This window comes from Rhamphochromis sp. 'chilingali' (assembly GCF_963969265.1).
Source record: "Rhamphochromis sp. 'chilingali' genome assembly, chromosome: 21".
Taxonomy (NCBI): Eukaryota; Metazoa; Chordata; class Actinopteri; order Cichliformes; family Cichlidae; genus Rhamphochromis; species Rhamphochromis sp. 'chilingali'.
This window is the reverse complement of record NC_137949.1, coordinates 7,638,151-7,651,232: the sequence shown is the minus strand read 5'-3', so window position 1 is coordinate 7,651,232 and position 13,082 is coordinate 7,638,151.

Genomic DNA, 13,082 nt, shown 5'->3' with positions numbered 1-13,082 from the left:
CGGGGTCTTTCTGTGTGGAGTTTGCATGTTCTCCCCGTGTTTGCGTGGGTTCTCTCCGGGTACTCCGGCTTCCTCCCACCGTCCAAAGACATGCAGCTTGTGGGGATAGGTTGATTGGATAATCCAAATTGTCACTAGGTGCGAATGAATGTGAGTGTGAATGGTTGTCTGTCCCTGTGTGTTGGCCCTGCGACAGACTGGCAACCTGTCCAGGGTGTACCCCGCCCCTCGCCCTATGACAGCTGGGATAGGCTCCAGCGCCCCCCGCGACCCTGAAAAGGATAAGCGGAAGCAAATGGATGGATGGATGGAACATTATCTCCAAAAAGAACACTTTCACCACTAAAGTTAAAAAAAATACTGCAATCGAGCACAAAACCACCAGACTCTGATTCAAACAGTGAGTTTGAATCATAAAGCTTCCCGCCATAAAGTCACAGAGTGTCTCCAGTTTGTTCCTGGCTGGGTCCTGGCAAATTCCTCCCAAGTTATGTGCAAAACTCAGCAGGGTGACAATGACGCACTCTTCTTGTTGAGGATCACTGAGTCACATGTACGGAGACCAAGGCTTGAACTTTCTCCACTTTCAGACTTGTGAATTGCACATGCAAGTGTTTTCAGCAAATGATCACATTTTTGGTCAATAAATCAAATTCTGCTGTTCGCCAGAGTGCGTGAGTTAAAACGTCATTACAGAAGTTGGAATTCTAATAATACATTTAAGAGATTTAGAGAAATTAGAGCATTTATGGGTTAAGAAAAGTTTAACTGACCCCCGGTAGTGCCAATTTTTCATTCTAGCATATTTTATTATATGATTACTGTTATCATTTTTAGATGATGAATTATGATAACACACTTTGAGGTCATGAAATTAGAGGACTCCAGAACACTATTATTTGCTTGTGTAAAATACTTTTTAGCTGTTATTCCAAATTTTGTCAGTAACACATACACATACAAAATTAGGTGTTTGCCATGTTCTCCTATTCAAAGGTGCAGTAAAGTTTTGCAAAGTTTGATGTTAGATAATATGAGACTAAACATGCTATATATACACTATGCTTGGGTGAAAGTTGTAAGCAAGCAGGAACAAGTAAAAACTCTCTAAAAAAAAAAAGACTTTTTTGTGAAAATGTGTTTAAAATACTCCATAATCTTTGTGCGTATTAGACTTAATTCATTTCAAATGTCCATAAAAGAGTTTTTGAATGTGTATCTTATGTGAACAACTATGAGAGTTTCAGGAGAGGATACGAAACCTCTCACCTGACCATCGTCTGCCGGATGACTCAGACGTTCTCTTTTTGATTTGCTCGGGATGTGAGAGAAATGCCTCATTCTGGGTGCCGCTGTGAATTAGCCGTAATGGTGATGAAATGCTGATGACGGCCCCAAAAAAGCTTTTGCTGAGAGAGCTGCCAATTTGAGGTAGGATGGTGATTAAATGGGAACAATACAGCTCTATCGCAGAGACACCTTAAACAAGGCAGACGTGCATATGTGGACATATGTATACACACAGCATCTCCTCCACCAACCAACAACCACAGGTACCACAGTACCTGACAATGACGGGGGTCCCCAGCTAAAATTTGGACTTTTACACTTTCTCCATTTTTTTTAAATTTACCAAAAAACAAACCTTGACAAGAAAAAACAGTGAAAAGTTGCTGCATTTTATTTTCTACAGCAGGACAGCAGTTTCAGTCCATTCTAGGGTCATCACAATGCTAGAATTTCAAACTCAACACCGATACCCAGGAATCTAATCAACACTCGATACCATTTTTGACACCATGGAGAAGATTTGACCCCATCATGCAACAACAGTAAGGGCGAAGAAGTCATTTCTTGAAAAGGTTAACTTATTCATTTGGCTTTTGTCTCCAGTTCAGGACTGTTGTGACTGATGTCACACAGTTTCAGAAGCCGCATCAGGTTCACTGTCTGACTCTTAGACTAGTTTCGTGACAAATCAGGCAGAAGAAGGTGAATCAGCAGAAACATCTGAAAAGCGCTGCATGCTCAGCATCAGTAAGCAGAAAGACACATTTTTGTGAGATGATGGTGGAGAACAAAACCTGACCTAACACTGGATCGAGCTCGAGTCAGAAACGTTACTTTAAATAAATGGTTTTGCTCATTTGTACCAGACTTGCTGTATGTGTGCAAACAGCATCGCTGCTGGCTGGCAAGCTTACCGGCTTAAAATGTTCTCATATGAGTGCTGTGTTTTCAGCTTGTTCTGCTGCCAGAAATGTTCAAAGTGGCAAAAAAAAATCATTTATTTCAGTCCCTAATTTTCTTTCAGTTGCAGAACGTGATCCCTTCTTTAGCCAACAAGAACAGATATTTGAAAAAGCAAAAATCCTGAATTCTTCGCACAAATATTGTCATTGCACATAATCGGGTCTTTGTAGTAGAGCTCAAATATCACTCAGTCTGGCTGGAAATTGAGCCTTGTTAAATATACTTACATTACTAACATAAGAGGTCATGATAAAATAATAATAATCTTTTAATTGAACGTCTTTACAATCTTCTAAAAGTTTTTCCAAACTTATCTACCTTTCAAACTTTTTTAAGTAATAAACCTCACATCTCACTGGTGTTTGCCATCAGTAGCACACACTCATATATACCTCACTTTGAATAACACATTTTTATTCTTAGTCCCAAAGCAGCTGATCACAAAAGTAGAAAAACAATAAAGGAGCAGCAGCCGGGTGGAGCAGTAGTGGAGGGTTTGCTTTGTTTCTCTGGTGGTTCGTCTATTCCACCCAATGATGCCACCAGACACCGAGACCCACTGGAAGTCTTAATGAGTCTCTGAGGAACGGCCGGCTGCACAGCAGCCAGGAAACCCCTGTTTGAAAATCGTTTCATTGCTGCTCCTTGCACGGTTCCCTTCCAGACAAGCTAACGCTGCAAACCTGCAGCAGCCTTACCACCTGCCAGACAATGCTGGTCCCCCCCTCCCTCCATCTCTCTGCAATAAACTGTGAACTTGGCCTCCAGTCACCTGAAAACGTCATCTGCATTTAAATCAAAGTCTGTGGCCCCTTTTTACTCCGGAGGTTCAGAGTGTTTCGTTGAGAGGATTTGCGTTCACGGCAGTAAATGTGGTGAAGATTGTGGTGAAATCTATTGTTGACTGGGATTAAAATACATAGATTGCTCCTCCAGCGGCCACTTGAGCCTACCCCCAACATTCCCATAGATGACTCCAATATGAACATGCTTACAGATTGTTTTGGTCTTTAAAGCTAGTTTCCCCCTTCATAATAAATATTTGGATTCATGTTTGAATTTTGCTGAAGCTTTGGTTGTTGCGCATCACTTTGATGCTGCAGGCTGGATATTCAAAGTTATGGTTGTCTAGGTAACATATTTACTACCAGGTAATATATCAAGCGGCAGTATCCTGCATTGTCATTGGTTGTTGCTTCAGTCGCTCACCTGGGAATCTTGTGTCCCGCCTGCTTTGTGTTGCCAACAGTTATTTCACTCATAACTTGCAGTTGCCAAATGTCATTCTGTAATTGATTTAGGTGTACTAATAGCTGTCTGTTTGTCTCACCTCTGCTATCTTGACTGATTGAACTGGACCTGTATTTCTGTGTATTCGCTTCATGTCCTTGGTTGGCACGGTGGTCGGCACAGCAAGAAGGTCCTGAGTTCAATTCCACCATCAGGTGGAAGCTTGTGGAGTTTGCATGTATTATAACATGCATGTTTGCATGGATTCTTAATCAACAGGAAAAGTTCAACTGTTAAGTTAGCTGTCACATCTTCTCTAATTTGATGATGTAATTTAAGCATTAACTAACATTAGCAAATTGGAAATTGATGCAAGTCTTAAAAACATAACAGAACTGATTTGCAACTTGAAACAGTCGTGGTGGTTTCCCAGTCTGAATGCAGCACAAAACTTTAATAAAACTCACTTCTGTCCATGTAGTTAGTGGGGACAGGTTTATTGGAAACACTAAACACCCATGTGAATGCGGGAGTAAATGTGACTGGATTGGTTGTCTCTGTATATGTGTTAGCCCTGCGACGGACTGGCGACCTGTCCAGGGTGGACCCTGCTTCTCGCCCAGGGGGCGCTCGGATAGGCTCCAGTGCCCCCTGCCACCTTGAAAAGGAGAAGTGGATGAATGTTTCTTTTTTTTTTTTCGTAAACGGTGCATCATAGTAGCATTAGCCAGTGACGCGACATGGTATGCTACACACGACGAAATTTAAATTTAAATTTAAAAATGTATTAAGTTGGCAAACAGTTTCCTATTTACACACTGAGCAGACAAAGCATTAAGCATACACAATTAACAGTTGTTTTCTTTTTATGGTCCCAACTAACTTTGGAAGGAAATATTAGCATTTTGTGAGAATTTCAGACAACTGGAGCAGTTGCAGGGAAACACATGGCAATCCCACATACCTTAACCTCAGAGAAACCGCTGAACTCATCTAAAGTTGGTTAATATGGCAAAAGAGTTGAACATTACACAGTTTATATTTCTGAACATACATGTCATAGATTGTCTAAAATGTGCAATATTAATGATATTTTGATAGGCTATTACGTTTCAATGTCATGTAAAATATCTTATGAGTGTCAGAATGCGTGTTTATGAATTTCTTTGAGGTAGTCCTGATGTGAACCATCAAACAGTCCAGGATGTAAGCTGAGTTTGGGTCTAGCCCCCCTGGCAGTCTAAGGACAAAGCATTGATGGATGGCTGTTATCACCTTGGTTACAGCTGCCTCCGCTTCTTACTATTTTTTTAAGTAAAGGATACAACACTTAATCAACAGGAAAAGTTCAACTGTTAAGTTAGCTGTCACATCTTCTCTAATTTGATGATGTAATTTAAGCATTAACTAACATTAGAAAATAGGAAATTGATGCAAGTCTTAAAAACATAACAGAACTGATTTGCAACTTGAAACAGTCATGGTGGTTTCCCAGTCTGAATGCAGCACAAAACTTTAATAAAACTCCCTTCTGTCCATGTAGCTCAGGCAGAGAACAGGAGCAGCACTGCTGTGAGACTTTTTGTTGCATATTAAAAAGAAAAGTCTGTATGTACGTTCTCTGACTGCGAGGTTTGTTGCTTAGACGTGTTCATCATCTCCCACTAATACTGATTCCTGTGAGTGACCACAGACGCTGGGTGGCCTTCTGTGATGAGCCAGGCGGTTTATGGACGCCAGAGTCAAGGTTAACTCGATGCCAGATCGCAGAGGTCACTGGAGATGGATGTGTGTTTGGTCTGGAGGGGAGACAGGCCTGGAGACTCTCTAGCTCTCCTTCTGAGCTCAGTGCAGCGTGCCCTCAAACACACACATAAAACTTAACTGAGCCATTCAACAGAGCAGCCCAGAGCTGTAAAATTAACATATACCTCAAATTTACTTGGGTACTGTAATTATTTCTAGAGAGCTGGCAACAACAAAACCTTCTGCTTTTACAGGACTACCTAATCATGTACAGTATATTTTTAAAAAGTAGGTGGACACCATTAAATTACACCCACATGCAACTGTTTCAACATTTCATCTGAAAACCATGGCATTAATTTGCTGCCATATCAGTCTTTTCTCCAGTCGGTTCGAACTTTTTTCCAGATTATAGCTGCAGAGATTTTGTCCCTTTCAGGCACAAAAAAGCTGTGAGGTCCAGGACTGATGTTGGGTCATAAAGTGCTGGGTGGGACTAAGGTATACGAACCACGGTACTGTCCTCACTTGAGTCGCCATTTCAAACTTAGCCGACGTTGGTGGCTGTGGAGGCCATTTGAGTCCAGTGAACCCAGAAACCAGCTTGAGATTATTTCAGCTTTGTGACATAACATGAGGATGTGCTTTTCGAACAATGTTCAGCTAGTTGCAAGGAACCCGAAATGCTCAAAGTAAATGCCCCACACACCATCGCACTGCCAGCAGCAGCAGCCTGAGTATTTTTACCACGATGGATCTATGCTTACATGTTATTTATGCCAAATTCTGATCCTACCGTCTGAATGTTGCTGCAGAAATCGAGACTCATCAGGCCAGTGAACATCTTTCCAGTCTTCTATTGTGCAATTTTGTGCTGCTATAGCAAATCTGCTTAAATGTCTGATACACTGTATCATCACAGACACTCTTCTGCATACCCTGGTTTAATAATAATCATCAATGCATACTTTATTGATTCCTGTGGGGAAATTACTCTGTCTGCATTTCATCCATTCACTCAGTAAAGCAGTGGGCAGCCACTAATAAGGCGCCCGGGAGCAGTGTGTAGGGACGGTACCTTGCTCAGGGGTACCTCAGGGTAGCCGTTCAGTGGATTCGAACCGATCATGGGGCGACCACGCTACCTACTAAGCTATCCCTGTCTGTATGACAAGTGGTTATTTGACTCGCTGCTCCCATTCACCCAGAGAACTGCCTATCTGCCTGATTTCCAGAACTCCACGGATGGTGTGGGGAAATCCCAGTAAGTTTCACCAGTGTCTGACTTACTGAGCCCAGGCCATCTGGCACCAACAACCACACTAAAATCACCTTTCTTTGCAAATCTGATGCTCTTTTAACTTTAGCAGGTCATCTTGACCGTGTCTGTAGATGTAACTATAAAAGTGTCTACTGAGTGTAGTTTGGTCATTAAAGAAATCTGTATCTAAATCTACTAAATATGAATTCTGATAGACATGAATGTATGCAACTACTTTTTCTTTGAGCAATTCATAAGAAAACGATGACAAAAACAAATGTTAGTTGAACAAAAGGCTTTAAAATTTTGCTGGATAACAATCATCTTAAAAACAACAACAACGAAGGGCAAGCAGTCTCTCAGGTGATCTAAAACCATCTTCAGAAAACAACATTTCAGTTTCAACACTTTCAACACCCATTTTCTATTTTGCCTAATCGCTGTGCTACTAAGGACATTAGTAACAAACACTTTTATAGTTTTTTTTTTCCTGTAATAAAATGCAATGAAACCACAAAGGCTGCACAATCACAGTCTTTAAAAGTCGACTCATTGGCTCTTTTAAGGGATCAGCAGCTTACATGGCAACAATGATTTCCCTCCCACCTAACCCTACGTTATTTAATTATTTGCTCTCAGTCACAACTCTGCTCATTTAGGACTCACAAAAACACAAGCAGTCACGGGTTTCCAGTGGGGGTATTTATTCATCCAGGCCACCAAAACACTGTCACGCCCTGCCATCTGGTGGCCAGACTGCAAAAGACCTGAGTGGCAAAACCTGTGAAATGAGCAAGACACCCCAAACCTATTTAGCACAAAAGCGTTTTTTTCTTCTGGTATCAAGTCCATGATTTTAATTAATAAAAAAAAAATGAATAAAACTTTAAAATGGTGATTTGATTGGCATACAATTAAAAGACTAAATAAATATTTTAAACATGAAATAGTTGTACGTCACGAGCTCTGATCAGTATGGTTTGTATCCAGTAAGACAGAAGACAGAACCACAGACAGAAGACGTGATGAGAGATTTATTGCAGTGAGTTTCAAGCAAAGTGATCACAGCACCTTCAGAACAATGCAGATGTGTCAGCTCTGCTTCGTTTAGGAGCAGTTTGCAGTACGTCAGACTACAAAGCAGCGGTGCGGTTTCGCTATCAGCAGTAAACAGTTTTCAGCCTAAACAGGGATCAGTTTCTCATTCCATAAACATTCATGTTTTGACTGCGGCGTATTTCGACTTCTTCCACAACAAATGAGCATCTCAGTGTAAAATGTGACGTGAGCGTTTCTTTCAGGTTGTTTGCAGCTGCGGGAGTTCTTGTTTCTCTTTATGTCCTCTCCCAGCTTTCGAAAGCGGTTCAGGAGCCTCTGTACAGAGACTGAACATTCAGCTGTCGTGACTGATGGAATAACAGCAGTGACCATGAATCTTTAAATGAATGGCTTTGAACTACAACCACAGGAAAATGATGAAACCCAAAGCAAATAATTTGCTGAAGCATAATGCAGAACTCTGAAAATGATACAAAAGCAATTCAGAGGTCATCAGAGTAACTGAGTATATCAGGGTTTGTACTTTTTTTTCTTTGCATCTTTATGTTCATATTTGTGAACTAAAAGGTAACCATGTAACAGCAGATTTTCTTAGTGTGTGACATAACAGGAAGTTTTCATAGACCTCACCTGCCAGGTGTTACATTAACATTTAGCACCACTGTGGTTTGTGAGGTGTTGTTTTTTTGTCTGCAGTTTCTTGACATGTTAACTTTGAGTGTTTTCAAAGCAACATGAGGTTAAAAGAAAAGAAAAAAAAATCTACAGTCGGTCAAATAATAGCTGACTGAAGGCGAACTCCAAAGATGAGCTTTCAAAACCTTTGCTATCATCTACACTTAGCACAAACTGCAGTCTCTCCAGTTCTTTCTGTGCCCAAACTAAAAAAATCAAAGTTTAAAGCTGTCGCTTTATAAAACAGTGATTTATAACTGCTTTGAGACTAACTGGAAATGTATAGAAACAGCTGGTAAAGACACTTTTTCCCCCCTAAGGAGGTGGTGGAGACCAAACACTGAGCTAAAAATAGAGATACATCTTACTTTATTTCACCAGGTGGGCGTAAATCCTACAGTTGAAGTAAGTTGCATAAACAGGCAATGTACTTCAATCCAAAATGTCAGAGTCATTATACTGTAAGGAGATTGTTTGATTGTTTTAATAACTGCAGTTTTCCAGGAGATACATATGTAAACAGTGCAATGCAAGATTAAACTCCACCACTTAGAAAAGGTCCAATAGGCCAGTCAACTCAAGAACAGATGAAAAGTAATCAGACGTAAAACTGTGGCTTTTTTATGTTTACTAATTGTGATTTCTAGAATAGTGCCCCCCCTCTTTATTATTTTTTTCCTTTACATGAATAACTTTGCTTTTGTGTGTAAAACGTGCTATACAAGTAAAGTGGCCTCAGCTTATTTTCTTTGTTTCTGGTGTCCCAGTTCTAATCTTTGTGTCTTATTGCCTTAATTGATTCATCCATCCATCCATCCATTCGCTTCCGCTTATCCTTTTCAGGGTCGCAGGGGGGCGCTGGAGCCTATCCCAGCTGTCATAGGGCGAGAGGCAGGGTACACCCTGGACAGGTCGCCAGTCTGTCGCAGGGCTAACACATAGGGACAGACAACCATTCACACTCACATTCACACCTAGTGACAATTTGGATTAATCCATTAACCTATCCCCACAAGCTGCATGTCTTTGGACGGTGGGAGGAAGCCGGAGTACCCGGAGAGAACCCACGCAAACACAGGGAGAACATGCAAACTCCACACAGCCTGATGGAGGAATTGAACTCAGGACCTTCTTGCTGTGCGGCAACAGTGCTAACCACCGTGCCACCGTGCTGCCTAATTGATTCAAGATATCATAATTTTTTAATTGAACCCGCATTTTTTAAACTGCACTCCCTCATAAACTTTAAAGTTTACGTTCCGGCTTTACGAATATAATGATGAACAACTGCACATGGTGATGAATATTTTTTTTCATATGCCCTCAGGACTAAAAAAAAAGACCCAAAACCCCCATAATTTCTGTTCTGTAGGAAATGAGAGATAATCATAAAAGTTCACAGCAGCCACAATCCCCTTTGTAAACAAGATGTTATTGATTAATGTGCTTACAACAATAGAAGCTCCAAATAACGGCTTCATTTTAAGCACTGTAACCATAACAAGACACAAAAAACAAGGACATGTGTGAAAGCTGAGCTGCAGTGATCCCCAGGCACTGATTTTTACACACGGTCATTAATGAACTAAGCCTCTGCTGTGGGAGACCCAAAGCTTAAAAAGAAATAAATAAAAATGTTACAGTACAGCAGCATGAAGCACCTGTGAAGAGACGAAAAGACATCATCTGCGTGTCATAAACAAGTCACTTCCTCTTTCTCTTGTTTTAAGAGTACATGAAGGGCCGAAGCGTGCCACACATTCCCGGCTGAATGTTTTTTTCCCTCCCCAGAGTCAGACTGGCCCAGTCAGATCACATATTTGAGAAAATCTCACAGCTCGCTGCGGGAGCTGTGAGGAGAGCGTGAAATATACAGGATGACAGTTTTTCAGCAGCAGATCCAACACAACAGGAGGATTCCTCACAAAGCTGCGTTTACAAACCGCGCTCAGGTACGACAGTCAGGGATCAGCTACTGCCACGTGACATATTTACATTTAAACCACGTGTTAAAGAACACAGCTCATACTGCAGTTAAGACCTCAAAATGAGCCATCAACTGTTTTAAGTGCACACTTCATGGAAACTCTCAAGTCTGTTATTTTCATACAGCTGATCGTAGCATTTGAGATCTGCTTCTGCGTTTAATTTTGCAGCCTTCGGCAGCAGGTACCAAACTGGCAACCACCCAAATCCCTCTAACAGATGGAAAGGTGGATCATCTTAAATAACATCCTGGAAGTAATGTTTGTGAGGGGGATAAAATCAAGCGTTCTGGGATTAATAACTTATATATATCTATATATACATTATTTAACTCTATACATGAAATAAAAACTAAATAGTCTATTTGCAAAGCATATACAAACATTGTACAGCTCTGATATTCACTCCCAGCAATCTAGAGTGACCCAGAAATAGGTAGCTTATACTCATTAGCCTTTCACCCTGAATTCCAAAGATGCATTTTCCAAACTTGTTCATTTTACAACCCTCACATTGGATCTCATTCCCACTGAAATTAAAAAAGGCCGTACTGTGTTACAGCCAACGCTCAACAATCCCGAGGGCAACAGGCGGTTTCAGCATTGCACGGTAGCATTCAGTCTTGTCTTTGTCTCCATGAACCCGATTACAAACTGCATGCACAGAACTGTCAGCATCATCATCTTTGCGTTGTTGAAGCCTCTCAAAACCTCCCAGGCGCCTCTGTAATCAACACCTCCTCATTAGAATATTGTTCCTCCATAAACAAAAACGCCCTGAAGCAGACACCTCGCGCTTCCCGAGATCAATGCGATTTCTTCAGCTACTGGCTGCAGGCCCGAAACGCCGTCGCCGTGAGCTGGTTTAGAGATGCGCTTCCCCTTTTCGTGACAGGCAGCCGAGACAAACTCCTGACACCTACCTGCTGAACCGACTGAGGTGTAAATATCTTTTGTTCTCCGCGGGGATGTGATGAAGGATGGAAGCGGAGCGCAGGAACAAAGAGGGAAAACATTTAACTTGACTGTTACAGGGTGTCTGTTGCTTTCAGCAAGTTCAGCTCTTCTGGTTTTAGTGCTCCGTTAGCAGGTGTTTACATTGGGCCACACACATTTCACATGACTGGGTTTCATTTTCAGCATTTTAAAGCTTGCACGAAAGCATGTCATACACCGAGGAACAATGTGACTGTGAATAAAGCAGCCGGACTGGATGCATAGGGCCCCGAGTATTCCCAGTTTTACATCAAATATTCAGACACATGCTATTGCAAAATTCTTTTGAACAAAACAGTGACACGAAAAAATACGTGTCACTGTTGGACTGTGCCTGAAAGCTTCTTCATCACAGCTGGAGGATTTTTCTGCGACTAATTTAAAGTGGAGCACTGTCTCGTATTTTGTCTGTGACACAACTCGGATCGCAACCGGGCAGCAAATTAGAGGAGTCATGTTCGGCCTAGAAATCCTCTCCTCCTGCATGAAATAGAAAATGTTTCTGTCAAACAAGGAGCCTAGACTACACAGTGTGGTGTTAGATGAGATGGACGGACTTTTGTCACACCGCGCCATCAGAAACACATTTTCTACTGTAATGTACCGTTATTTTTGAAAACAGCTAAAAAGGTTGAGAAAAAAAGATAAACAGCAAGCTGTTCTATGTGTTTTGTTACTAGAGTCGGCATCTCATTGTTCACGTGGCTCGCAACGGGCCACAGAAACCACTACAGCCATTAATCAGCTGTTCACAAGTTGCCTGTTTCAGAGATAAAAGGTCCGAATCCACATATGACAGTTAAAGTCGCTGATTGGTTACTGTTTGCATGATATTTCCGTTCGTTTTAAAACATTTTACGCTTCACTGCATTGTTTAGAAGGGTTTTATTCATACATACTCATAACCTTATGTCTTAAATGTCTCCATTCTTTGTTATGTAACAGTTAAAAATAATCAGAAAAAGCTCTGTATAGGTAAGACTTAATAGGAAACATTAAATGACATGTAGACGTGCCGGTTTCATCACTCAGCTACACGTCTGTCTATACACGTCTCCACAACCAAACGTCTTTAATTGTTTAACAGCGGAGAGGAAAGGCAAAGGTTATACTCTATGCATTTCACCGGTGCAGGCTGCATGAGTCGCAGTATTTCAACATGTCCCTGCTATTAGGAAGGTCAAATCCAAGGTCAAAGAGAGTTGATATAAGATTTGAAATGTTACTTTTCTTATTTCATTTAAGCCTTTCACCAAAATAGGGTGACTATTTAAAGTGGCCATCTGATCACGATACCTAAATGTAAAAGTCGAAATGTGTTTCATTCTCCGGTATTATTATAAAGTCTGACTAGATTTATTTTTAAAAGCATTTTTGCCGTAGACCTGATTTTGTTAAAAGTTTGTTAAAATGTTAAATACAGCAGCATTAGAGTTTTTATACTTAGAGATTTATAGTATTTTAATACAATTTATGCTTATAAACCGTCGATAGAGCTGCCAGTCTGTAAAGTAACAGTTGTAGCGCTGTTACATCAGCTGCTATCTATAAAGTCTCACCGTGAATTAAGCTGCACTCAAGTACTTAAAGTAGGTTTTCTTCTTTTCTAAATTGAATGCAAACAAGAAAGCTTTAATAAGGTAGGGGATTAGAACGGCCTTATTGCTCCTGTGGAACATGGTGAACTGTACTGACTCTATGTGTGTCAAGTGCCTCCCTTCTTCCCTGCCACAATTATCCTGTTGCCCTCTCATTGGATACCGCTCATCCCGCTTCTCAAACCTTTCTCTGAAGTGCACAGTTAAATAAAGCCAATCTGAAATCTGTCACAGCGCCTGGACGAGCTCACAGCGAGGTCAGGAAGTGTCTCAGCACTA